Raw genomic sequence first — 26,201 nt, forward strand, 5'->3', positions numbered from 1 at the left:
CTGTGGTCCTTATATTTTCACTAAAAGGCAGAAGGTAGTTCTGACAGTGCTATGGTGTTTGCAAAAATGGTGACTTCCAATAGAAAACAGAGTGGAACAATATTTTCTGCTGTTGACATAATGTGGCTATTTATCAAAACGTTATGCAACATAAAAAATCATTGTTTTTGTCTAAAACTGAAAAATCTGTTAATAAAAATAGTGCTCATAATTGGCGTGGTTTTTAGATTTCGTTAAGTCTATTATGGCACTGTCTGCTAAATAAAACGAAACATTCCTATCCACTAGGCCTACTGCAGCAATTGCAACATACGCCATATAAACAAGGCTATTTTGGCACGAATCGTCATTTTAATGTGCCTAATTTGCATAAATAACACAACGAAATTCACAAAGCACTGACATAAAATGCACATTACTGCAAATAAAAACTGTTATTTTATAAAACAGAGAAGTCTCACTTGTCCATCATATGCTGCAGTTTCTCACATACAAGGTTGAAAAGACGAAGTGTGGTTTCCTTTGATAAGCAAAATCTGGATACAAAGTTCGTAATTGTCAGATTCTCCGAAATACCTGGGGCGACGTCTCACTTTCTTCTCATTCCTCATTCTCATGAACAGTTCAGCCAAAAATCTCATAATCGCTGTCTTAATCTATCACTGTTCCTTCTATCTTGAAAACTTATTCCTCAGTTAAGCTCCCTAAGCGGCCAGGAACTGCCGCTTAAGCTATCCTAAGTTTATTCTCCGACTATGCGTTATTCCGGGTTCATACAACGCGTTTCTCGTGCAATTCCGAGAATAAAGCTTAACTGGCTGCTACCCAGAAACTGTACAACCGATCCTCATGAGGAACCATGGAAAGATCGGCGCAATCGCCCAGAATATCTCCCTATGATGACTGGTTTCTTAGATGTCGTGCACCACCTTCAGTAGTGCTGAGGTCGATGTATGCAGTGCATACTATTTACTGGCAAGTGACTTGGGTGGGGGGGGGGGGGGGGGGGGGGGAGATAGTCCCATACTGGCTGCACCTCCTGTCATTGATTGTTACACCACCAGACAGCAAGAGTAGCGCCTGCACTACTGGCGTTCTGAGTTTATGGCAATATTATGCAGACAGTATATCGTGGCAGTCGGCCGAACCGTAAGCAAATGAGAACTTAGACTAACCCAGGGGAGAGGAGCGGTACTGGGGAATAAGACCCGCCTCTCTCTCGAAGGACTGCCACCCTACTTCCCCGTTCTATGCTTCCACGAAAGCAGTTTGACATAACGGTCATAGGGATCAGTGATTCCTTTCGTTGTGGTGAGAGTCTCATTCGAATCCGTTTATGCACCAGTATTAGTCTCTTCAGTCGTTTCAAAATAAGATAAAAAGCAAGCAATCCACAACACAAAGCAAACTGTAGTACACAAAGAAGTTAATAGTAACTACAACGTCATTGTTTGCTGCGGTTGGCAGTGGTAGTTCAGGCGCGACCTCTATCGGTATCTTATGCAACTACACTTCAAAACACACCCCATCTAAAACTGCCACGATACAGTGTCCACATAATAAGTCACATTGTTGTGTTGTGCTGGCTTGCTAGTCAGAACTGTTGTCATCATAACTGACTTGCAGACACCTATATCAATTGTGGACGATGACTGAGGCTAGACGACTCACAGGACGTGGGTTTCTTCCTTCATCTACATCTACATCTACATGATTACTCTGCAATTCACAATTTAAGTGCTTGACAGAGGGTTCATCGAACCACAATCATACTATCTCTCTACCATTCCACTCCCGAACAGCGCGCGGGAAAAACGAACACCTAAACCTTTCTGTTCGAGCTCTGATTTCTCTTATTTTATTTTGATGATCATTCCTACCGTAGGTTGGGCTCAACAAAATATTTTCGCATTCGGAAGAGAAAGTTTGTGACTGAAATTTCGTAAATAGATCTCGCCGCGACGAAAAACGTCTTTGCTTTAATGACTTCCGTCCCAACTCGCGTATCATATCTGCCACACTCTCTCCCCTATTACGTGATAATACAAAACGAGCTGCCCTTTTTTGCACCCTTTCGATGTCCTCCGTCAATCCCACCTGGTTAGGATCCCACATCGCGCAGCAATATTCTAACAGAGGACGAACGAGTGTAGTGTAAGCTGTCTCTTTAGTGGACTTGTTGCATCTTCTAAGTGTCCTGCCAATGAAACGCAACCTTTGGCTCGCCTTCCCCACAATATTATCTACGTGGTCTTTCCAACTGAAGTTGTTCCTAATTTTAACACCCAGGTACTTAGTTGAATTGACAGCCTTGAGAATTGTGTTATTTATCGAGCAATTGAATTCCAACGGATTTCTTTTTGAACTCATGTGGATCACCTCACACTTTTCGTTATTTAGCGTCAACTGCCACCATACAGCAACCTTTCCTAAATCGCTTTGCAACTGATACTGGTCTTCGGATGACCTTACTAGACGGTAAATTACAGCATCATCTGCGAACAACCTAAGAGAACTGCTCAGATTGTCACCCAGGTCATTTATATAGATCAGGTACAGCAGAGGTCTCAGGACGCTTCCCTGGGGAACTCCTGATATCACTTCAGTTTTACTCGATGATTTGCCGTCTATTACTACGAACTGCGACCCTCCTGACAGGAAATCACGAATCCAGTCGCACAACTGAGACGATACCCTGTAGGCCCGCAGCTTGATTAGAAGTCGCTTGTGAGGAACGGTGTCAAAAGCTTTCCGGAAATCAAGAAATACGGAATTAACTTGAGATCCCGTGTCGATAGCGGCCATTACTTCGTGCGAATAAATAACGATGTTTTCTGAAACCATGCTGATTACGTATGAATAGGTCGTTCCCTTCCCTTAGGAAGAAAGATATCAGAGCCATGTTGGTCAAAGCCGAAGATCCTGCATCTCCTTCCCCCTTAAGGAAAAAGACGGCAAAGCCATTGTATCACTGCCACGGAGCCTGTACTCCCTCGGGAAGGGAGAGAGGGAGAGAGCTATACCCTCCCAATGGTAGAAGGTGGAGCATCAACGGGTGTCGACAATGGGAGTGGTGCCTCCCCCAGGTAACAGAGATGTCCAATTGTGTGCAGCGAACCACTGACAGCTGCATCCTGGACTCTGGAACTGATACCAGAGGTTGAGAGGTGTCACCACATAGACATTGTTGATGGCCCAGGAACAGTGTTGAGAACAGAGCGGGCAAGAATGGGCATGACTGAAGATGAGAAAAAGATTAAGGATTTGATGTCGTTTGAGAACTGGAAGGAAGGTATACGGAAAAGAAAAGAGAGGAGTACTGGAGAAAGTGGCCCATAGAGTGGTCACTGCCATTCCCTGCATAAGACGATGAAAAGGAAGAGGGTGCAGAGCCAGAAAATCGGCCTGCTGAGCACTAGACGCCATGGTGTGAAAAGGAGCATGAAAGGAAATGGTATGCTTGAGAGAAGAAATGAGGAATGGATCATTCCTTAGAAGCCGAGAGGTCAGCATGTAATGCTATTGTAAATATAATACTGCCATTAATCTGTATATTAAAAAAATTTTTTTGTTGCATAATAATTATGAAAAATTAAGAAAATACTATAACGAGAGTAAGCCTTTGTTAAGTGTAGTTTATCTATTTAAAATAACCTCTTTGACGTAGGTGAAATAAATGTATTAATACATATTTTGTAAATAATTAGGAGGAGGAGGAGATTGCTGTTTAACGTCCCGTCGACAACGAGGTCATTAGAGACGGAGCACAAGCTCGGATTACGGAAGGATGGGGAAGGAAATCGGCCGTGCCCTTTCTAAGGAACCATCCCGGCATTTGCCTGAAGCGATTTAGGGAAATCACGGAAAACCTAAATCAGGATGGCCGGACGCGGGATTGAACCGTCGTCCTCCCGAATGCGAGTCCAGTGTGCTAAAATAATTAGGTAATATGTAAAGTACAACTGTAATTAATTATGTCAATTTTGTATGTATATGCTGTTATGCAATTGTAGATGGTTCACACTTAGGTTTTTTGTAAGCAGAAGTGTAAATTGAAAAGGTGTAGGGATCATAGGTGGAACGGAACTCCGTTCTGTGGTGGAATGGAAAAGGTGGCGTGGCGCGCGAGTGAGAATTGGCGCGCGAGTAGCACACAGTCGGTAGCTGCCCTGCAAGTAGTGAACAAGCATTACGTTGGTCAAGCACTAGAGGCCCCGAATTTACCTGAAAGACTGGGTTTTGGCATCGGACGTGTTCTGCATGATTGGCGCTGTACGGCAATAAATTAATAGCTCAGAAATTTTGCAGTTTTATCGTCGCCACCAAGAGGAAGACAGAGCTATGTACATCAAGAGCCGTACCTGCGCAATGTTACTACGCAGCACCGCCTCACGCCACCTTCGACATCAGTAACAGGCAAAGTACTTTATGTAGAAGTGTATCACGGTATGAACCACCCATCTTCATATCAGTGGAATATAAGTCTTAAATGTACCTTTGTGTTTGACCGTGATTTTCCTATGTCATTTACCTCAGTAGGGTCCTTACCTAAACGAATTTATTCCGAGTATCCTGATGTTTCTTGAAGCTTGAATAATAGTAAATTACTGACAAGAGTACTGTTTTGGTAGTAAATCCTGAAAATCATTATTAAATACTAAAGTTTGCACGTATCAGTTTAAGGGCCACCGCTTTGCGTGACCATGAGGATAAGTTTTCAATAGTATTTATGAAAGTAAAGTAACATAATTGTTTAACTACAACAATCTTAACAGTAATTGTTCACGTTGCTTCTCCATGTCAAAGAAAGCCAGACAAATATTGGTGTTAGTAAAACGTTAACAATTAACTGTCCTACAGAAATGAAATTTAATCGCGTTAAATAATAGTTTTGGTTATACGAATGATAGCTATAAGTTTAATATTTTTTGTATCCTTGTTGAAACATATGTGTGTCTTCTTTAAAAAATTACTGAAGTATAGTGATAAATACCATAAGCAACAGAAAGTGGGATTAATAGTACTTACTGCCAAGTGACCGTAGTAAGTGAAAGTAGTTATTTATTGAGTGTCGAAAATTGACTTCATCTTTTTGTATAGACACTGTGCCCGATTTGGGCTGGCGGCCGTTTTATTAAGCGAAACAGTTTATTGTTATAACAGGTTGTGTCTGATAAAAGATTTCCAAAAGTAATTATTCTCACTGCTTTTCCCCCAAACTGTATGATTCGGAGAAAAATAGTTCGATACTTAACCATTGGGTTGAACACGGTTAAAATCTCTCTCCGAGAGTCGATGGTTTGGAGTGTTAGTGCTGCGTGATTTTGTGGTGGTGTTCCTGCCGCTACTTACTGCACAGTTCTGACATTCCGAATCGCGGATCTTCCGTCTTTACAGTGGTAGAACTTAAACGTTCTGGTACCGTATTGACGAGAACGCGAAAGTAACGTTGCAAGCAGAACTGCGTGGGCTGTCGGAAAGAGGGCAGTGCACCAGAGAAATACACTGAGTCCTCAACTGCTGATGGTTGGCGGAGCTCTGCAGGAAGATGGTCTCCAGAGTCCTGGAGGCAGTTGACCTTTGGAGCCTTAGAGGCGGCTGATCCTTTGAGCCCTGGACATGGTTGACCCTGTAAGCAAGATGACACTGGAGGCTGGATGACCCAAGTGACAAATGATCCTGGAGATGAATGACCCCAGAAACAGATGATCGCCCCCCCCCCCAAAAAAAAAGATTCTGGAGACAGATGACCCCAGAGGATGGTTGATCTTGGAGACAAATGATACCAGAGTTGGATGACTCCAGAGCCAGATGACCCAGGAGAAGGATGAAGATAGTGCGCAGTCCTAAAGCATCGGCTGCACACTGAGCAGCACAGTGTCATGAAATGGCATCAAGAAGGTGCTGACCCACGTGCCAATGGAAAGAGCGGGCAGCGCCGCACCTCCAGGAAGACAGAGTTCAGCACCCCCTGTCAACGCTGATTTAACCAGCCGCCCATCGCCGGTCACCCAAGTTCGGTTGCGGACTTCGAGAGCATCAGTACTGCGTATTCTGTGAGTAGTAATATAGAATACAGTACTTGTACGTAGGAGGCACAGGAAGCACGGGAATCAAGAGAGTTAATTTTATTTTCTTTTTAGAAATAAAGAGTTCAGCTAATCTTCAAGTGACCTGTACAGATGATTTTGGATTCCTGTCACTGGCCATCGCAACTTTCTCCTTCCTTGCTTGTGTCGATGCTGACTCCCACAGTAACCAACACAATATCTGTCGCCGCAGATTACAGAATCTATGCTGCCTTCGCTCTTCGCCGCTCTGGTACAGCGCGTCACTAATACCGGTTGATCAAAAAGTCAGTATAAATTTGAAAACTGAATAAATCACGGAATAATGTAGATAGAGAGGTACATGTTTGGAATGACATGGTGTTTACTACAACCAAAAAAATTACAAACGTTCAAAAAATGTCCGACAGATGGCGCTTCATTTGATCAGAATGGCAATAATTAGCATAACGAAGTAAGACAAAGCAAAGATGATGTTCTTTACAGGAAATTCTCAATATGTCCACCATCATTCCTCAACAATAGCTGTAGTCGAGGAATAATTTTGTGAACAGCACTGTAAAGCATGTCCGGAGTTATGGTGAGGCATTGGCGTCGGATGTTGTCTGTCAGCATCCCTAGAGATGTCCGTCGAACACGATACACTTGCGACTTCAGGTAACCCCAAAGCCAATAATCGCACGGACTGAGGTCTGGGGAACTGGGAGGCCAAGCATGACGAAAGTGGCGTCTGAGCCCACGATCATCACCAAACGACGCGCGCAAGAGGTCTTTCACGCGTCTAGCAATACTTTTTTTTTTGGTTCTAATAAAACCCCATGTCATTCCAAGCATGTGCGTCAATTTTTACCTCTCTATCTAAATTATCTACATCTCTACATCTACATCCATACTCCGCAAGCCACCTGACTGTGTGTGTCGGAGGCTACCTTGAGTACCTCTATCGGTTCTCCCTTCTATTCCAGTCTCGTATTGTTCGTAGAAAGAAGGATTGTCGGTATGCCTCTGTGTGGACTCTAATCTCTCTGATTCTATCCTCATGGTCTCTTCCCGAGATATACGTAGGAGGGAGCAATATCCTGCTTGACTCCTCGGTGAAGGTATGTTCTCGAAACTTCAACAAAACCCGTACCGAGCTACTGAGCGTCTCTCCTGCAGAGTCTTCCACTGGAGTTTATGTATCATCTCCGTAACGCTTTCGCGATTACTAAATGATCCTGTAACGAAGCGCGCTGCTCTCCGTTGGACCTTCTCTACCTATTCTATCAACTCTATCTGGTACGGATCCCACACTGCTGGGCAGTATTCAAGCAATGTACGAACAAGTGTACTGTAACCTACTTCCTTTGTTTTCGGATTGTTCAAATGGCTCTGAGCACTATGGGACTCAACTGCTGAGGTCATTAGTCCCCTAGAACTTAGAACTAGTTAAACCTAACTAACCTAAGGACATCACAAACATCCATGCCCGAGGCAGGATTTGAACCTGCGACCGTAGCGGTCTTGCGGTTCCAGACTGCAGCGCCTTTAACGCACGGCCACTTCGGCCGGCTGTTTTCGGATTGCATTTCCTTAGGATTCTTCCAATGAATCTCAGTCTGGCATCTCCTTTACCGACGATCAACTTTGTATGATCATTCCATTTTAAATCACTCCTAACGCGTACTCCCAGATAATTTATGGAATTAACTGCTTCCAGTTGCTGACCTGCTATATTGTAGCTAAATGATAAGGGATCTTTCATTCTATGTATTCGCAGCACATTACACTTGTCTACATTGAGATTCAATTGCCATTCCCTGCACCATGCGTCAGTTTGCTGCAGATCTTCCTGCATTTCAATACAATTTTGCATTGTCACGACCTCTCGATATACCACAGCATCATCCGCAAAAAGCCTCAGTGAACTTCCGATGTTATCCACAAGGTCATTTATATATATTGTGAATAGCAACGGTCCTACGACACTCCCCTGCGGCACACCTGAAATCACTCTTACTTCGGAAGACTTCTCTCCATTGAGAATGACATGCTGCGTTCTGTTATCTAGGGACTGTTGAATCCAATCACACAATTGGTCTGATAGTCCATATGCTCTTACTTTGTTCATTAAACGACTGTGGGGAACTGTATCGAACGCCTTGCGGAAGTCAAGAAACACGGCATCTACCTGGGAACCCGTGTCTATGGCCCTCTGAGTCTCGTGGACGAATAGCGCGAGTTGGGTTTCACATGATCGTCTTTTTCGAAACCCATGCTGATTCCTACAGAGTAGATTTCTAGTCTCCAGAAAAGTCATTATACTCGAACATAATACGTGTTCCAAAATTCTACAACTGATCGATGTTAGAGATATATTCCGTGGTCTATTAAGTTTTCAAATTTATACTGAGTTTTTGATCACCCGGTATATATCTCTTTTCGTTCAGAGGCACATGGCTGCTAATTGTTTATATAATTTTGTTGCGGTGCTCCTCTCATTAAAATGCCGCCTTCTACACCACCTGCGTTTATGCCTCCAGCTATTGCTGGCTACGATCTAATGCAGTTTATTCAGTTTCAGAATTAAGAACTGTCGCAGTTGGTGACGGCAGTCCAGCAGCTCATTAATGCACAAGCCGCTGCTGCATCAGCTCCGCCACAACTGCCAGCCACATCTATGGCCGGCCGTTGTGGCCGTGTGGTTCTAGGCCCTACAGTCTGGAACCGCGCGACCGCTACGGTCGCAGGTTTGAATCCTGCCTCGGGCATAGGTTTGTGTGATGTCTTAGGTTAGTTAGGTTTAAGTAGTTCTAAGTTCTAGGGGACTGATGACCTCAGAAGTTAAGTCCCATAGTCCTCAGAGCCATTTCAACCATTTGAACCACATCTGTGGCACCCCCTCCATGCATTCCGCCGTTCCGTGTGTTCAGTGAACAGAAAGAGGAATGGAATGAGTACTACGCTCAGTTCAATGTTCATTGTGCTACACGTCAAGGGCAAAGTACTGTGAAACTTTCTTATTTCCTATCAACAGCCAGCACAGGAGTTTCATCTACATTCATCTACATTTATACTCTGCAAGCCATCCAACGGTGTGTGGCGGAGGGCACTTTAAGTGCCACTGTCATTACCTCCCTTTCCTTTTCCACTCGCGTATGGTTCGCAGGAAGAACGACTGCCGGAAAGCCTCCGTGCGCGCTCGAATCTCTCTAATTTTACATTCGTGATCTCCTCGGGAGGTATAAGTAGGGGAAGCAATATATTCGATACCTCATCCAGAAACGCACCCTCTCGAAACCTGGACAGCAAGCCACACCGCGATGCAGAGCGTGTCTCTTTAAGAGTCTGCCACTTGAGTTTGCTAAACATCTCCGTAACGCTATCATGCTTACCAAATAACCCTGTGACGAAACGCGCCGCTCTTCTTTGTATCTTCTCTATCTCCTCCGTCAACCCGACCTGGTACGGATCCCACACTGATGAACAATACTCAAGTATACGTCGAACGAGTGTTTTCTAAGCCACCTCCTTTGTTGATGGACTACATTTTCTAAGGACTCTCCCAACGAATCTCATCCTGGCACCCCCCTTACCAACAATTAATTTTATATGATCATTCCACTTCAAATCGTTCCGCACGCATACTCCCAGATATTTTACAGAAGTAACTGCTACCAGTGTTTGTTCCGCTATCATGTAATCATACAATAAAGGATCCTTCTTTCTATGTATTCGCAATACATTACATTTGTCTATGTTAAGGGTCCGTTGCCACTCCCTGCACCAAGTGCCTATCCGCTGCAGATCTTCCTGCATTTCGCTGCAATTTTCTAATGTTGCAAAATCTCTGTATACTACACTCAGAAATTATTCCCATCCAATAAGCCGGAGTTGCTAGTTTTTCAAGAATTAGTTTATTTCTTTCCTGGCTTCCGCCGCGCATTTATCAGTTGTTGTGCAACTTACGCCTTTGCAAGAACTGGCCAGCATATCAGTTGATTAAATGTGCCAGACAGTAGGATACGTGAGCAAATTGTTAAGCATTTTGATCCTACTATGAAAAAAGTGTTACAAATTGCTGAACATCAGGATTCTTTTGATAGAGCCGTGGAATCCTTTCAGCTAGCTCCCATTTGCAGTGTAACGCAAAGTGACGTACAGGTATGGCCTGCCGACCGACCGCCGCGCACAAATCGGCCGTCGCGCAGCAGCAAGAGTAAACAAGTGTCAGTGCGTGTGTCTGCTGTGAAATCATGGCTCAGCTGCTTTTTCGCGCATGAAAGACAATATTGTCAAAAAAAAAGTTCAAATGTGTGTGAAATATTATGGGACCTAACTGCTGAGGTCATCTGTCCCTACTTAACCTAAATTACCCTAAATCCTAAGGACAAACACACGCACACCCATGCCCGAGGGAGGACTCGAACCTCCGCCAGGACCAGTCGCACAGTCCATGACTGCAGCGCAACATTGTCCTTCGAGGAAAGCGACTTGCTTTGCTTATGGAAAGCCTGGTCATGTACAGTCTGTGTGATTGCAACAGAAAAATTCACGTTCGCTCTCGTATGCGTGGAACACGTTCTCACTCACTGAACGTAGTTTTTTCTAAACAGGCTACCAGTACTAGTAATGACCGAATTCAAGATGTGCCTTCAGCCGCCCAAGTGCTGTGCAACGACAGCCAAACAAACGTTTTGGAACTTAGTCATTTCTGGACGCTGTGTGCGACTTCAGTTAGACACTGGCGTCTCCATTACGTTGCTTAATCGCGCAACTTGTGAACGGTTGGGCTCTCCACAGTTGACAAAATCTTGCACGCAACTTACTGTATATAACGGTCAGGACTTTCCAGTGCTGGGTACATGTAGTTTGACAGCCACATTCCCATCTAACACCAGAACAGTGACATTTGCAATTTTGCGTACACGTGACTGTGAAACTATTTTTGCGTTAAATTCTTTTGATTTCTTTGGTCTTCATATTCAGGACAATGTACTTTCTGTTTCTGCTTTCAACTCAAAAGACAGTCTTACTCAATTATTTGTGGAGTTTCCTGATTTATTTTCTGGAGGACTTGGCAGAGCAAATAATTTTGTGGCACACGTTACAATGGAGGACAATGCACAACCTAACAAGGGAATGGTCAGACTTGTCATGTCGAAACCTGTGTTGCTTTTTTTACCACTGTGAGTTAACATTGCAAGAAGTCTGTATGCAGAATTTTAGCTGCTGACATGACCTGGAAGTATGTAAAAAATTTTATGAAGTAAGACATTATTGTCGCATGGTTTCCGCGCTTATAACTGCCTCTTGTACAACCCTGACCTCGCTCGCTACGTTATACCAACGCCATCTAGGGACAAGGTGGTGTTAGCTAATCGCCTCTCTCTTGACACAGCAGTGAGAGAGCTGATTCCCCCAGTGAAAGCGATCGTATGATAATTAAACATTCGTTGACAAATATGGTTAATATGTTATTTACAACATTATTTCCAATTAGCTATGAAATAGACACAAATAAATATACGGTTTAGAACACGTCCAAATTTTATTTCTTGTAATTACCGCAAAAATGCGAAATATTGATACAATGTTCAAAACATAGGTTTTTTGTGCACCAAGAACATACAAGCAAAGACGACATATGACAGCCCTGCGAATCACAGACGTTGTTAGATGTCCGTAGACAAAACTGGGCTGGTGTTAGGAATGAATCAGGCCTAGTATCAGTATACACTCCTGGAAATGGAGAAAAGAACACATTGACACCGGTGTGTCAGACCCACCATACTTGCTCCGGACACTGCGACAGGGCTGTACAAGCAATGATCGCACGCACGGCACAGCGGACACACCAGGAACCGCGGTATTGGCCGTCGAATGGCGCTAGCTGCGCAGCATTTGTGCACCGCCGCCGTCAGTGTCAGCCAGTTTGCCGTGGCATACGGAGCTCCATCGCAGTCTTTAACACTGGTAGCATGCCGCGACAGCGTGGACGTGAACCGTATGTGCAGTTGACGGACTTTGAGCGAGGGCGTATAGTGGGCATGCGGGAGGCCGGGTGGACGTACCGCCGAATTGCTCAACACGTGGGGCGTGAGGTCTCCACAGTACATCGATGTTGTCGCCAGTGGTCGGCGGAAGGTGCACGTGCCCGTCGACCTGGGACTGGACCGCAGCGACGCACGGATGCACGCCAAGACCGTAGGATCCTACGCAGTGCCGTAGGGGACCGCACCGCCACTTCCCAGCAAATTAGGGACACTGTTGCTCCTGGGGTATCGGCGAGGACCATTCGCAACCGTCTCCATGAAGCTGGGCTACGGTCCCGCACACCGTTAGGCCGTCTTCCGCTCACGCCCCAACATCGTGCAGCCCGCCTCCAGTGGTGTCGCGACAGGCGTGAATGGAGGGACGAATGGAGACGTGTCGTCTTCAGCGATGAGAGTCGCTTCTGCCTTGGTGCCAATGATGGTCGTATGCGTGTTTGGCGCCGTGCAGGTGAGCGCCACAATCAGGACTGCATACGACCGAGGCACACAGGGCCAACACCCGGCATCATGGTGTGGGGAGCGATCTCCTACACTGACCGTACACCACTGGTGATCGTCGAGGGGACACTGAATAGTGCACAGTACATCCAAACCGTCATCGAACCCATCGTTCTACCATTCCTAGACCGGCAAGGGAACTTGCTGTTCCAACAGGACAGTGCACGTCCGCATGTATCCCGTGCCACCCAACGTGCTCTAGAAGGTGTAAGTCAACTACCCTGGCCAGCAAGATCTCCGGATCTGTCCCCCATTGAGCATGTTTGGGACTGGATGAAGCGTCGTCTCACGCGGTCTGCACGTCCAGCACGAACGCTGGTCCAACTGAGGCGCCAGGTGGAAATGGCATGGCAAGCCGTTCCACAGGACTACATCCAGCATCTCTACGATCGTCTCCATTGGAGAATAGCAGCCTGTATTTCTGCGAAAGGTGGATATACACTGTACTAGTGCCGACATTGTGCATGCTCTGTTGCCTGTGTCTATGTGCCTGTGGTTCTGTCAGTGTGATCATGTGATGTATCTGACCCCAGGAATGTGTCAATAAAGTTTCCCCTTCCTGGGACAATGAATTCACGGTGTTCTTATTTCAATTTCCAGGAGTGTATTTCGAGGAGTGCCACGCATATTTAATCAAATTCTGAAATCGTGGGGAGGAAAATTGATAATGTACTACTGATTGCAGCTTGAGAATATTGTCACTGTGATAGACAGAAAATTGCAGTGAACTGCACACAATAATTTTCTCTGTTAGTTTTCTGTAAAATGCCTTCCACTGACGGAAAAATTCTCTGTCTAAAGGTTGAATTACGTTCGTCGTGCCGGGTGAAATCTGAAGTATCTCTACTTCTTTGTCAGGGTGGGCTCGAAATACAGCTTTTAATGAATCAGATCTTTTATGACCTGACCACCAATCTAGAACGAGAAGAGATTTGTTCCCGCAGATCGGAAGAAAAGCATGATGCATGAAAAGTGTAACGTTTTCATTTCCCATTTTTCCAGACTTCGATGCCTCTACCACAAGAGTGTTTGCGTAGAACATTGTTCTTTTGACACGTGGTCCAAAACGTCCAGTTTGTTCTTGAAGACACACATATAGTTTAGGAAGCAATGAACCATCCAGACTAATTATGGGTATTATAGTTTATGAATGGGTGAGTGCAGTCGTGGACTGCGCAATCGTCTCAATATGTTTTTCCCCTTTGAATGACAATGTTCTTTTCGCACACATTTCTTTTTTAGAACCTGACAGATCGGTATTGTAAACGTACGCTTCACTATAAATAGCGATCTTATTTTTTGCATTCGTAAGAAAAGCTTCTATCATTTCGATTTGTGTCACTTCATTTTCCGACCTGTTTCTCGATACAAATTTTGTTATTTTTCTTGCCATTATTTTATGTGATCTTTTGAAGCGACTAATCCAACTTTGAGAAGCTGTAAATTCTTTAGCTCCTATCGCGTTGGCAATCTCTAACGCCCAATCACGCGAAGTTGTATCGCTGACACTAAATGACTGTTGTCTGGCATCGGTAAATAGCTCAAAAAGTCGCGCATTTATCTCCGTCGCAATTTCCAGTCGACTCTTACGTCGTCCAGCGACTTCCTTTTTCCATCTATACAATTCAAGTTCAGAACGGACAAAGCTATACTTATTTTGAACAGTACTGACACGTAGGGGTTTCTTACCACTTTCGTTCAACCAATACGTCAACGCTTTTTCTTTGTCTGATAAGGTAATTGTAGTTGCTGGTGTTACTTTCGGAGATAATTGTTGATGGTACGTGGCACTATCACTCGAAGATTCTTCATGAGTGCAACTTTCGTCGGTGGCTTCGTCGTCTGTAGATTCACAGTCTGCAATATCGAGTGTTTCAGTTGTTTCTAGCCACATGTCTGAGCCATTTACGTGCTCGTCTAGAAGTTTAACAACCATGTTGCACAACACATAGTCTTCACGCGTGTTTTCTGATGATTGCTTCATTTGGCGTCTGTGGTATATCTCCATGGAAAGCAGCAAAACATTTACAGGGTTCGCCATCACCTGTGAGGGGAGATTGAATGTTCACCGTAAAGTGGCTTGCGGAGTATAGATGAACATGTACATAACATCTTTCACATCTCTAACCAGTTTCAGGACAGTATGTATCGAAATACGTACCAGAAATTAAAAGGACGTGCATGCCACAGAAACGAATATTCGTTTCCCCTTTCCACCAAAACCGTGAAGCGATATTCCTCTTCAGTGAATGCCGCTATAAGACAGCCGCACTTCCCGACCATGCGCACAACGCTCGCGACTCGCCAATTCCAGGGGTGGCCAGCCGTCACTGCAAGCGCCAAGCAGGAAACACAGCCGTGTTCGTGATTTTTTTTAGGTGACTTCTAGTTCATGTCAGCAGCTACAATTTTGCATACGGACCTTTTGCACAGTTAAATAACAGTGCTAAAAAAAGCAATACATGTTTCGGCATGACAAGACTGACGATTCCCTTGTAAGTTTTATCGAGTGCGACCCGTCCCTCATGGACTTAAAGACAAAGTTTTACATCTACATCCACATCCATACTCCGCAAGCCAACTGACGGTGTGTGTCGGAGGCTACCTTGAGTACCTCTATCGGTTCCCCTTCTATTCCAGTCTTGTATTGTTAGTGGAAAGAAAGATTGTCGGTGTGCCTCTGTGTGGGCTCTAATCTCTCTGATTCTATCCTCATGATCTCTTCGCGAGATATACGTTGGAGGGAGCAATATACTACTTGACTCCTCGGTGAAGGTATGTTCTCGAAACTTCAACAAAAGCCCGTACCGAGCAACTGAGCGTCTCTCCTGCAGAGTCTTCCACTGGAGTTTATCTGTCATCTCCGTAACGCTTTCGCGATTACTAAATGACCCTGTAACGAAGCGCGCTGCTCTCCGTTGGATCTTCTCTATCTCTTCTATCAACCCTATCTGGTACGGATCCCACACAGAAGAGCAATATACAAGCAGTGGGTGAACAAGTGTACTGTAACCTACTTCCTTTGTTTTCGGATTGCATTTCCTTAGGGTTCTTCCAATGAATCTCAGTCTGGCATCTGCTTTACCGACGATTAATTTTATATGGCCATTCCATTTTAAATCACTCCTAATGCCTGCTCCCAGATAATTTATGGAATTAACTGCTTCCAGCTGCTGACCTGCTATATTGTAGCAAAATGATAAAGGATCTTTCTTTCTATGTATTCGCAGCACATTAAACTTGTCTACATTGAGATTCAGTTGCCATTCCCTGCACCATGCGTCAATTCGTTGCAGATCCTCCTGCATTTCAGTACAATTTTCCATTGTTACAACCTCTCGATATACCACAGCATCATCCGCAAAAAGCCTCAGTGAACTTCTGGTGTTATCCACAAGGTCATTTATATATATTGTGAATAGCAATGGTCTTACGACACTCTCCTGCGGCACACCTGAAATCTCTCTTACTTCGGAAGACTTCTCTCCATTGAGAATGACATGCTGCGTTCTGTTATCTAGGAACTCTTCAATCCAATCACACAATTGGTATGATAGTCCAGATACTCTTACTTTGTTCATTGAACGACTGTGGGGATCTGTATCAAACGCCTTGCGGAAGTCAAGAAACACGGCATCTATCTGGGAACCCGTGTCTATGGCACTCTGAATCTCGTGGACGAATAGCGCGAGCTGGGTTTCACACGATCGTCCTTTTTGAAACCCATGCTGATTCCTACAGAGTAGATTTCTAGTCTCCAGAAAAGTCATTATACTTGAACATAATACGTGTTCCAAAATTCTACAACTGATCGACGTTAGAGATAGTTCTGCACATCTGTTCGACGTCCCTTCTTGAAAACGGGGATGACCTGTGCCCTTTTCCAATCTTTTGGAACGCTACGCTCTTCTAGAGACCTACAGTACACCGCTGCAAGACAAGTTGCAAATGAACTTAAAGAATGATGACACGGTAGTGTAGTTGGTCCTACCCAGTAGAGTCAGTGGTCTTCTCCCTTAGTAATCTTACCAAAGTCTTCTGGAAAACTTCGTCTTTGTCTTGATCTTAAATCCACTGTGAATCCGCAAGTAATAATTGACACTTATCCGTTGCCTCCCCCTGACGAATTAATGGACAAGCTTGGTGCAGGTCGCTGTTTTTCAAAAATTGACTTATGCGATGCGTATTTGTAAATTTCGCTAGATGAGGAGTCTGAGAAAGTGTTTGTGGTCAACATAAATTTAGAGTTTTTCAAATTTTTGCTCTTACCGTTTCTGTGCCTTCCATATTCCAGTGCTACTTAGAACAGCTTATTGCAAAAGTTCTGTTCAAATTACCTGGACGATATTGCGGTGTCAGGACGTACACCGGAGTGTACATGACAGTAACTTTCGTACGCTTTTTAAAGTGCTTTCGCCTGCAGATTTGAAATGTCGCCTGGAAAAATGTGCTTTCTTTCAGATTGAAATTCAGCACTTGGCCCATGTTCTTAATAGCCAAGGCGCTCAGTCAACCAGGATCTCCCTGTTCCGCGGAACGTGACGGAATTGCACTCAGTTGTCGGAAAGTTGACATATAATATCCGGTTTATACCCAATGCAGCCCAGAACGTGGCTCCGTTGCATCGTTTCCGCCGGAAGAATGTGCCTTTTGTTTGGACCACAGAGTGTCAGGATGCATTACAGAAACTTAAAAATGCCTTTTCCTGTGACAGATGCCTTGTTCATATCCATCCCGCTCAGTTTGTAGTTTTGGCAGTGGACACTTCTTCGTATGGAATCGGAGTTGTGCTCTCGCACAGATTTGGTTCACAGGACAGTCTGATTACTTTCGCTTCCACGTTAATGACCAAGACTCAATGTAACTAATCCCAAATCGAGAAAGAAGCACTCGCTGTTCTCTATGGCATTGCTAAGTTTCACCATTATATGTTTGGTCGGAAGTTGTGCCTAGTGACGGACCATAAGCCATTTCAGTCTTTGTTTCACCGTCCAAATCTGTTCTGCCGTGCGAGGCTCAGAACCTGCAACGTTGAGCTTTGTTACTGCTAAAGTATCAGTACGAGATGATGTACCGGCCCACGTCGAAGTATGCAAATGCTGACGCTCTTTCTCGCCTTCCTGTTGGTCCTGATTCTGAATTCGATGCTACAGCCGCAGCTTGTTTTCAGATCAACGGGCAGGACACTGAACTTAGTTTTTTCCACTGAACTATAGGAAAATTGCTCAGGTCACAGAAGCAGATCCTGACTTGAAACCTTTTGCCGCACTACATACGCACTGCTTGGCCTCGTTTAATGAAAAACATTCAGAATTCTTTTATGCGAAGATATTTTGCTCAACGGCATTGTCTCTTTATCCATTACGGTGTGACTTTTTTGCAAAATGACTCTGGACAATAACGTGTGCTTATTCCTAAAGAGTTGCGAAAGGATGTGTTGCGATTGTTCCATCAAGGACATTGGGGAATTGTATCCAGAAAACAGTTATCGCGTCGGCACTGTACTTGGATGGGCATGGACGCCCACAATGAACAGATGACGTCACAATGTCATGCTTGTGCTGAAGCTTTATCGACCACGCCGCAAACGTTTTGAGCTTGGCTAAAGTCCCAATCGCCGTGGCAACGATTGCATATTAACTTTGCTGGTCCCGTTTGGATCTTATTGTTGTGGAATCATTTAGCAAATATCTTTTTAACCTTATGTCGCCCATGTTGGACTATTTTTAAGGAAACTGCGACCTTGTGGATGACATCGGAAGTTCACTGAGGCTTTTTGCAGATGATGCTGTGGTGTACCGAGAGGTTGTAACAATGGAAAATTGTACTGAAATGCAGGAGGATCTGCAGCGAATTGACGCATGGTGCAGGGAATGGCAATTGAATCTCAATGTAGACAAGTGTAATGTGCTGCGAATATACAGAAAGATAGATCCTTTATCATTTAGCTACAAAATAGCAGGTCAGCAACTGGAAGCAGTTAATACCATAAATTATCTGGGAGTACGCATTAGGAGTGATTTAAAATGGAATGATCATATAATGTTGATCGTCGGTAAAGCAGATGCCAGACTGAGATTCATTGGAAGAATCCTAAGGAAATGCAATCCGAAAACAAAGGAAGTAGGTTACAGTACGCTTGTTCGCCCACTGCTTGAATACTGCTCAGCAGTGTGGGATCCGTACCAGATAGGGTTGATAGAAGAGATAGAGAAGATCCAACGGAGAGCAGCGCGCTTCGTTACAGGATCATTTAGTAATCGCGAAAGCGTTACGGAGATGATAGATAAACTCCAGTGGAAGACTCTGCAGGAGAGACGCTCAGTAGCTCGGTACGGGCTTTTATTGAAGTTTCGAGAACATACCTTCACCGAAGAGTCAAGCAGTATATTGCTCCCTCCTACGTATATCTCGCGAAGAGACCATGAGGATAAAATCAGAGAGATTAGAGCCCACACAGAGGCATACCGACAATCCTTCTTTCCACGAACAATACGAGACTGGAATAGAAGGGAGAACCGATAGAGGTACTGAAGGTACCCTCCGCCACACACTGTCAGGTGGCTTGCGGAGTATGGATGTAGATGTAGATGTAGAATAAAAGTTCAAATAAAACAATTTATCTGTTTCAGTCACTTTTTATTTTCTCCCACGATGCGTTTAGAGAGTTTATACTCTCGTCTTCAGGTGGAAAACGGCGATATCTTGTTACATGTGTAGCAACTGGATGCAGCTAGTTGTCTGTTTTTGTTTTATTTTGCTACAAAAAGTATAACAGGCACTTGTTGTCGCCATATGGCGCTAAGATTATACATTTGAAATGGTGATGGAGTTACATACAATCTGTTTTTGTAGCAAAATGAAACTGAAACAGACATCTAGCTGCATTCAGCTGGTACACATGTAACAAGATATCACTGTTTTACATCTGAAGCTGTGAGTATAAACTCTTGAAACGCGCCGGGGGAGAAAATAAAAAGTGACTGACACAGATAAATTGTTTTATTTGAACTTTTTTAAAAATATCCTTTTGCAGTGCCCATGAACTCGACTACGACGCGTAGTACCATTCAGACTTTGTCATCTATTTTTTGTTTGGAAAATTTGCCCGAAGTGTTGGTTACAGACAACGGACCACGATTTACGGCTCAGGACTTTGACCGGTTTTGTATTGTCAGTTGTATCACTCACCTTACCAATGCTCCATTTCATCCTCAGTCGAACGGAGAAGCTGAACGATTTGTGCTTACATTCAAGCAACGGATGAACAAACTACGTGCCTCCCACGCGCGGGAGCAAAAACTGCTGCTCTTCCTCGCAACGTACCGCTTCCAGTCCCGCGACGGTCCGTCGCCGGCGGAGCTTCTACTTCGCCGGCGCCACCGCACGCCGATGCAGTTTCTGCACTCTCCGCAGTGCACTGCACCGCCCACGCTGCGCAAGTATCGCTTTGCGCCTAATGATTCTATTCTTTTCAGAGTTTTAGGTCGCACCACGTGCTGAGAGAGGGGGAACGATTCTTCCAAATTTGGGCATTTGCATGTACACTACTGGCCATTAAAATTGCTACACCAAGAAGAAATGCAGGTGATAAACGGGTTATCATTGGACAAATATATTACACTAGAACTGACACGTGATTACATTTTCACGCAATTTGGGTGCATAGATCCTGAGAAATCAGTACCCAGAAGAACCACCTCTGGCCGTAATAACGGCCTTGATACGCCTGGGCATTGAGTCAAACAGGGCTTGGATGGTGTGTACAGATACAGCTGCCCATGCAGCTTCAACACGATACCACAGTTCATCAAGAGTAGTGACTGGCGTATTGTGACGAGCCAGTTGCTCGGCCACCATTGACCAGACGTTTTCAATTGGTGAGAGATCTGGAGAATGTGCTGGCCAGGGCAGCAGTCGAACATTTTCTGTATCCAGAAAGGCTCGTACATGACCTGCAACATGTGGTCGTGCATTATCCTGCTGAACTGTAGGGCTTCGCAGAGATCGAATGAAGGGTAGGGCCACGGGTCGTAACACATCTGAAATGTAACGTTCACTGTTCAAAGTGCCATCAATGCGAACAAGAGGTGACCGAGACGAGTAACCAATGGCACCCCATACCATCACGCCGGGTGATACGCCAGTATGGCGATGACGAATACACGCTTCCAATGTGTGGTCACCCCGATGTCGCCAAACACGGATGCGACCATCATGATGCTGTAAACAGAACCTGGATTCATCCGAAAAAATGACGTTTTGCCATTCATGCACCCAGGTTCGTCGTTGAGTACACCATCACAGGCGCTCCTGTCTGTGATGCAGCGTCAAGGGTAACCGCAGCCATGGTCTCCGAGCTGATAGTCCATGCTGCTGCAAACGTCGTCGAAGTGTTCGTGCAGATGGTTGTTGTCTTTCAAACGTCCCCATCTGTTGACTCAGGGATCGAGACGTGGCTGCACGATGCGTTACAGCCATGCGGATAAGATGCCTGTCATCTCGACTGCTAGTGATACGAGGACGTTGGGATCCAGCACCGCGTTCCGTATTACCCTCCTGAACCCATCGATTCCATATTCTGCTAACAGTCATTGGATCTCGACCAACGCGAGGAGCAATGTCGCGATACGATGAACCGCAATCACGATAGGCTACAATCCGACCTTTATCAAAGTCGGAAACGTGATGGTACGCATTTCTACTCCTTACACGAGGCATCACAACAACGTTTCACCAGGCAACGCCGGTCAACTGCTGGTTGTGTATGAGAAATCGGTTGGAAACCTTCCTCATGTCAGCACGTTGTAGATGTCGCCACCGGCGCCAACCTTGTGTGAATGCTCTGAAAAGCTAATCATTTGCATATCACAGCATTTTCTTCCTTTCAGTTAAATTTCACGTTTGTAGCATGTCATCTTCGTGGTGTAGCAATTTTAATGGCCAGTAGTGTATTTAATTCAAGGCACTGCTGGGTTGCTGAGCCGCGATCAGAACCAGATTCGTACTTGTCGATTGCGAGATTTTTCCGTGCATATTCTGTCCCCAGATTCGCATCCTGCCGTGATCTTGTCGCCAGCGGGGCCGCCCACGGGTGCCTCTTCGACACTGCCTGCGGAACTGATGGAGCTGCACCCACCGCCTTCGCCGGCGCAGCAGCTCAACTTACTGCGCTCGTCGCGGCGCCCGCCGTGGACTCGGCCGGTCGTCGTCGTCATCACCGCCGCCACCTTCTCCGTTTCGTTTTTTGTCAGACCGGCTCAGGAAGAGTGTTGACGCCTTTCCGGAGTTTCTCCGACTGACGTTCTCTTCGGAGTGCCAGACGGATGTCGGGGTGTGGCCGGGAGCTCGGCATCGGTCCCAGTTGTGGCTCCTGGTTCTTCACTCCACTCCACTCATCTTCCTGCCCCCCCCCCCCCCCGTTGTCGTAAGATGGCTTCTTACACGACAACGGTGCGGCGTTGCAGTCTTAAAGTGTCGAATGCACACTGACCAGCGCAACATCACGAAACAGCATCAAGAAGGTGCTGACCCATGCGCCAGTGGAGAGAATGGCCAATGCATCACCTTCTTGAAGACAGTTCAGCGCCCCCTGTAAACGCTGATTTAACCAGCCGCCCATTGCTGGTCACTCCAGTTTGGTTGCAGACTTGAGAGCATCAGTAGTGATAATGAGGAAGGTGATACTTAGCCTACATTCTGCGAAGTAGTAATAGAGAATACCATTCTTGTATGTAGGAGGTACAGGAAGCACAAGAATCAAGAGAAGTTAAGTTAACTTTATTTTCTTTTTAGAAATAAAGACTGATTTGTACAGATGATTTTCGATTCCTGCCACCGGCTTTCACAACTTTCTCCTTCCTTGCTCGTGTCGGTGCTGATTCCCAAAGTAGCTGACACGTCATCCAAAGACAGATGATGCCATAGAGGAATGACCCCAGAGATGGATGACCCTGGAAATGATAACTACAGACAGAGTTGAATCTAGACGTGGATGACCCCAGAAACTGATGACTCCAGAGATGGACGAAGGCTAACCATGGAAGGGTCAGTGCGGTGAAACTGAGCTGGACCCTGTGGCCAACTGATGCCCATAGAAGTGCCACTTTTGAAAAGAGGGCCTACCATGGCTGCAACATGCGAATCGAAGAGAAAGCACCATCAGGAAGCTTTGGGAGGGTGGTAGTCAGATGATAGACAAGACTGAAAGTGCTATGATCATCAGCCTTCAGGTATTGGGGTGAGAACGCGCAAAGAGAATTGGCCGCTTGGGTTTTAGCCGAGCGGTCTGGGACGCAGCAGTCATGGACTGTGCGGCTGGTCCCGGCGGAGGTTCGAGTCCTCCCTCGGGCATGGGTGTGTATGTTTGTCCTTAGGATAATTTAGGTTAAGTAGTGTGTAAGCGTAGCGACTGATGACCTTAGCAGTTAAGTCTCATAAGATTTCACACACATTTGAACATTTGAACAAAGAAAATTGGTTAACCTTTGTGCCAACGATGAAAATGCACAGAGCAACGTGGAAACTGCATCATCAATAATGGAAAGAGATGTTACAAATAGGAGTTTTATCCACGTTGCCAGCCTGTTATGGCAGACGAGACGAGGATGCCATGGCCAAAACTATCTTCATCATCAATCTCTGTAGGCGCGCCTTCCATGGAAAAGACCTGCTATGGCTACAATATGCAAATCAACAGAAAGCAGCATCGGGAAGAGCTGGAGAGGGTAGCAGCCAGATGCCTGTGGACAGGAAATGACACTTGTTAACTCAGGGAAAATTACAGGTAGAAATAACACTACAAGTTACTGTACAGGTCTAATGGCAGGCACAGGAAGAGATAACACTATCAAGTGACTATGTGGGACGGTTCGTGAGGAACTCTTGGCACAGTGAACTGTAGCATGGGGTCTTGGCTTGCAAGTCGGTGTCTGCTACGATAAAATCTGTCCAGGGTCGGTGATGACCGGTGCTGGTTGGATGTATACTCTCAATGAGGGACCATGGAGCGGTCGGCACAATTTCCTGCAGTAACTCTCGATGATGGCTGGCGTAAGTTCTGCTGAGATGGAGGTATGTCGCGTGAACTATTTTCAGTCATGTGACTTATGGATGGAAATGGTTCCATACTTGCTGTGCCTCATGTCATTCATTGGAATGCCGTCAGAAAGTTGTGATGTCCTGAGTTGCCACGATAATGAATTGCACTGTCGTTCTTGTGTTGCCTTGCTAGCCAGAGCTGTTGTCATTGTAACTGGCTTGCAGACACCTGTGCCTATAGCGGGCAGAACCTGAGTCTAGAACACCTGCGGAGCATGATCGTGTCTATAGTTACAGTGCAGTCAGAGTGTAGGTGTGGATACTACACAAACAAATCAGGCAAGTTCATTAACAGAGTGGTCATGCATGTGTTCAAACATGATATTTCCTTTCTGCCATTCTGTCACTTCTTTACTTAAACCCATCTTATTGCACTGATACCATACAGCCTATCCAAACACAGACACCACTTGTCCGCCATAACTTAGTCAGTGGAGGAGGTTCACATGACCGCCTTGTTCCAGTACTACACCACCAGTATCTATTGTACTTCAAAGCAACCTATGTGTTCTTTTAAGGAAGTGAATGTTTTGTCCAGTGAGTTTAGTTACTTGTTCTGTCAGTCCCTCGTCCTCGAAAAGCTTGTCGGTGTGCTTCTTTACTGTTTAACTCTGTTTTTAGGGAATGCACAGTCAGTGCTGCATCTCTCAGCAGTGTTGGAAGTTTTGTCAAGCAGGTTGCCAAATGAGCCATTGATGTTTAGCAATTTGTGATAATGCTGTTCCTATCAAGTCATACATAGGTATAATGTAAATAGTCTCAGATTGCAAGGCCTTAGGCGTTAAGTAATGGGGAAAGGCTGGTCCTGGTACCGGTGGCAGAAGGATAGGCAACCCACAAGGTCAAATACAAGGTCACTACTTCCATCTCCCCACCCCCAACTGCTCTAGGCCAATTGGGTGAGATAAAAATGGTTGGAATTTCACAAATGGGTGTTCTTGTTGGTCAAGAAAGCTTGTACAGCCATCATGGTTGCCAAATGGGGTCTGGAAAGATGGATCAGGTTGCATGATTACCAGGTTTCAAAAATGGCTCTCAGCACTATGAGACTTAACATCTGAGGTCATCAGTCCCCTAGAACTTAGAACTACTTAAACCTGACTAACCTAAGGACATCAAACACATCCATGCCCGAGGCAGGATTCGAACCTGCGACCATAGCAGTCGCGCGGTTCCGGACTGAAGCGTCTAGAACCGCTCAGCCACCACAGCCGGCATTACCAGGTTTGCTCCCAATGGGGAGAAATTAAATAAATGAGAGTTGTGGTGTTGTCCTACTGGTTATTACCATATTATTATGCTCTAAATTATTACCCAACGTATTAGCCCGATTTATGACTCAGGGAAGACTTCCCAAGGGCCTGTGTCACCTTTATCACCATAATTCATCACTCAATTAGTATAATCATCATTATACAAATGCATCATAATATGTTTGCTAAAACAGTTACCATTGAATTATCATCACAATGGACATAGACCCATGTAACAGTGGCTGGAATTCCATTACCACAATGCCTACACACAAAGCCTACATAGAACATCAAGTACACTCAGGCCACTGAACAGTCACACTGGTCCATGTTTAACATTACCCCAGGCAGGTGCTTGTTTATGAGGCCATGCTGTATCACCTGATGTGGGAGGAAGCAGTGGAGTAATTATGAAGTCTTTATTAGAAACAACCACACTGAACGATGAGTACGGAGCACTAGTAGAATTACCATGCAACACAGCTTGCGCCAAACTGGGAGAGAGACGGCTGACCAGGCTGTAGGCCTACTGGCTGTGGAATGTCACACTCGCCCTGCACTGCCCACTTATACCTGGGGACAGTAGCCACAGGCAGAGTTTAGAGTCACATTGACATATTACCCACACGCACAGAAGTTGTCCATCAATACTAGCCCTTCCAGACAGCTCACAAACCTGCAAGCGTCCTACAAGTTTTCTGTTAAGGAAAATACATCCATACTGGGTGGGCCAAAGTCACTACCCGTAGTAACCCATTCAGAACATTAAGGTAATCTTGTTTGTTTGTGGTAATTATAGATACAAAATACCAGAGTGAACTGCTATATTTTTCAGATACTTATTAATACAAACCCAACTCCAGCTCACATTACTTTCAAGATGATGGAGCCCCACCACATTACGCAACAGCTGTGCGAAACTAGGTTGATGAGGCATTTCGTAGGAAAGTTACTGGGCAGCAGGGGTAAGGGAAATGCGATTCATATCTCCTGATGTTGCTCCAATGGAACGCTTCTTTTGAGGTTATGATAAAGACAAAGTATATGCTACAAAAGCGCAAATAACTGAGGACTTGAAAAAAGCAATTTACAATATTTTTGAAGTCATTGAATCTAATAATCCACTAATATTGTAATCGCACGGTACCAGATTTCTTAGCCTATTTTTGCTCAATGTTTTACATGTTTATGAGTCAAACAGCTGAAGTTATCAAGTAGAGTAATGCACACAAACAGAAGATCAGTAC

This window comes from Schistocerca cancellata, chromosome 4, assembly GCF_023864275.1.
Source record: "Schistocerca cancellata isolate TAMUIC-IGC-003103 chromosome 4, iqSchCanc2.1, whole genome shotgun sequence".
Classification (NCBI taxonomy): domain Eukaryota; kingdom Metazoa; phylum Arthropoda; class Insecta; order Orthoptera; family Acrididae; genus Schistocerca; species Schistocerca cancellata.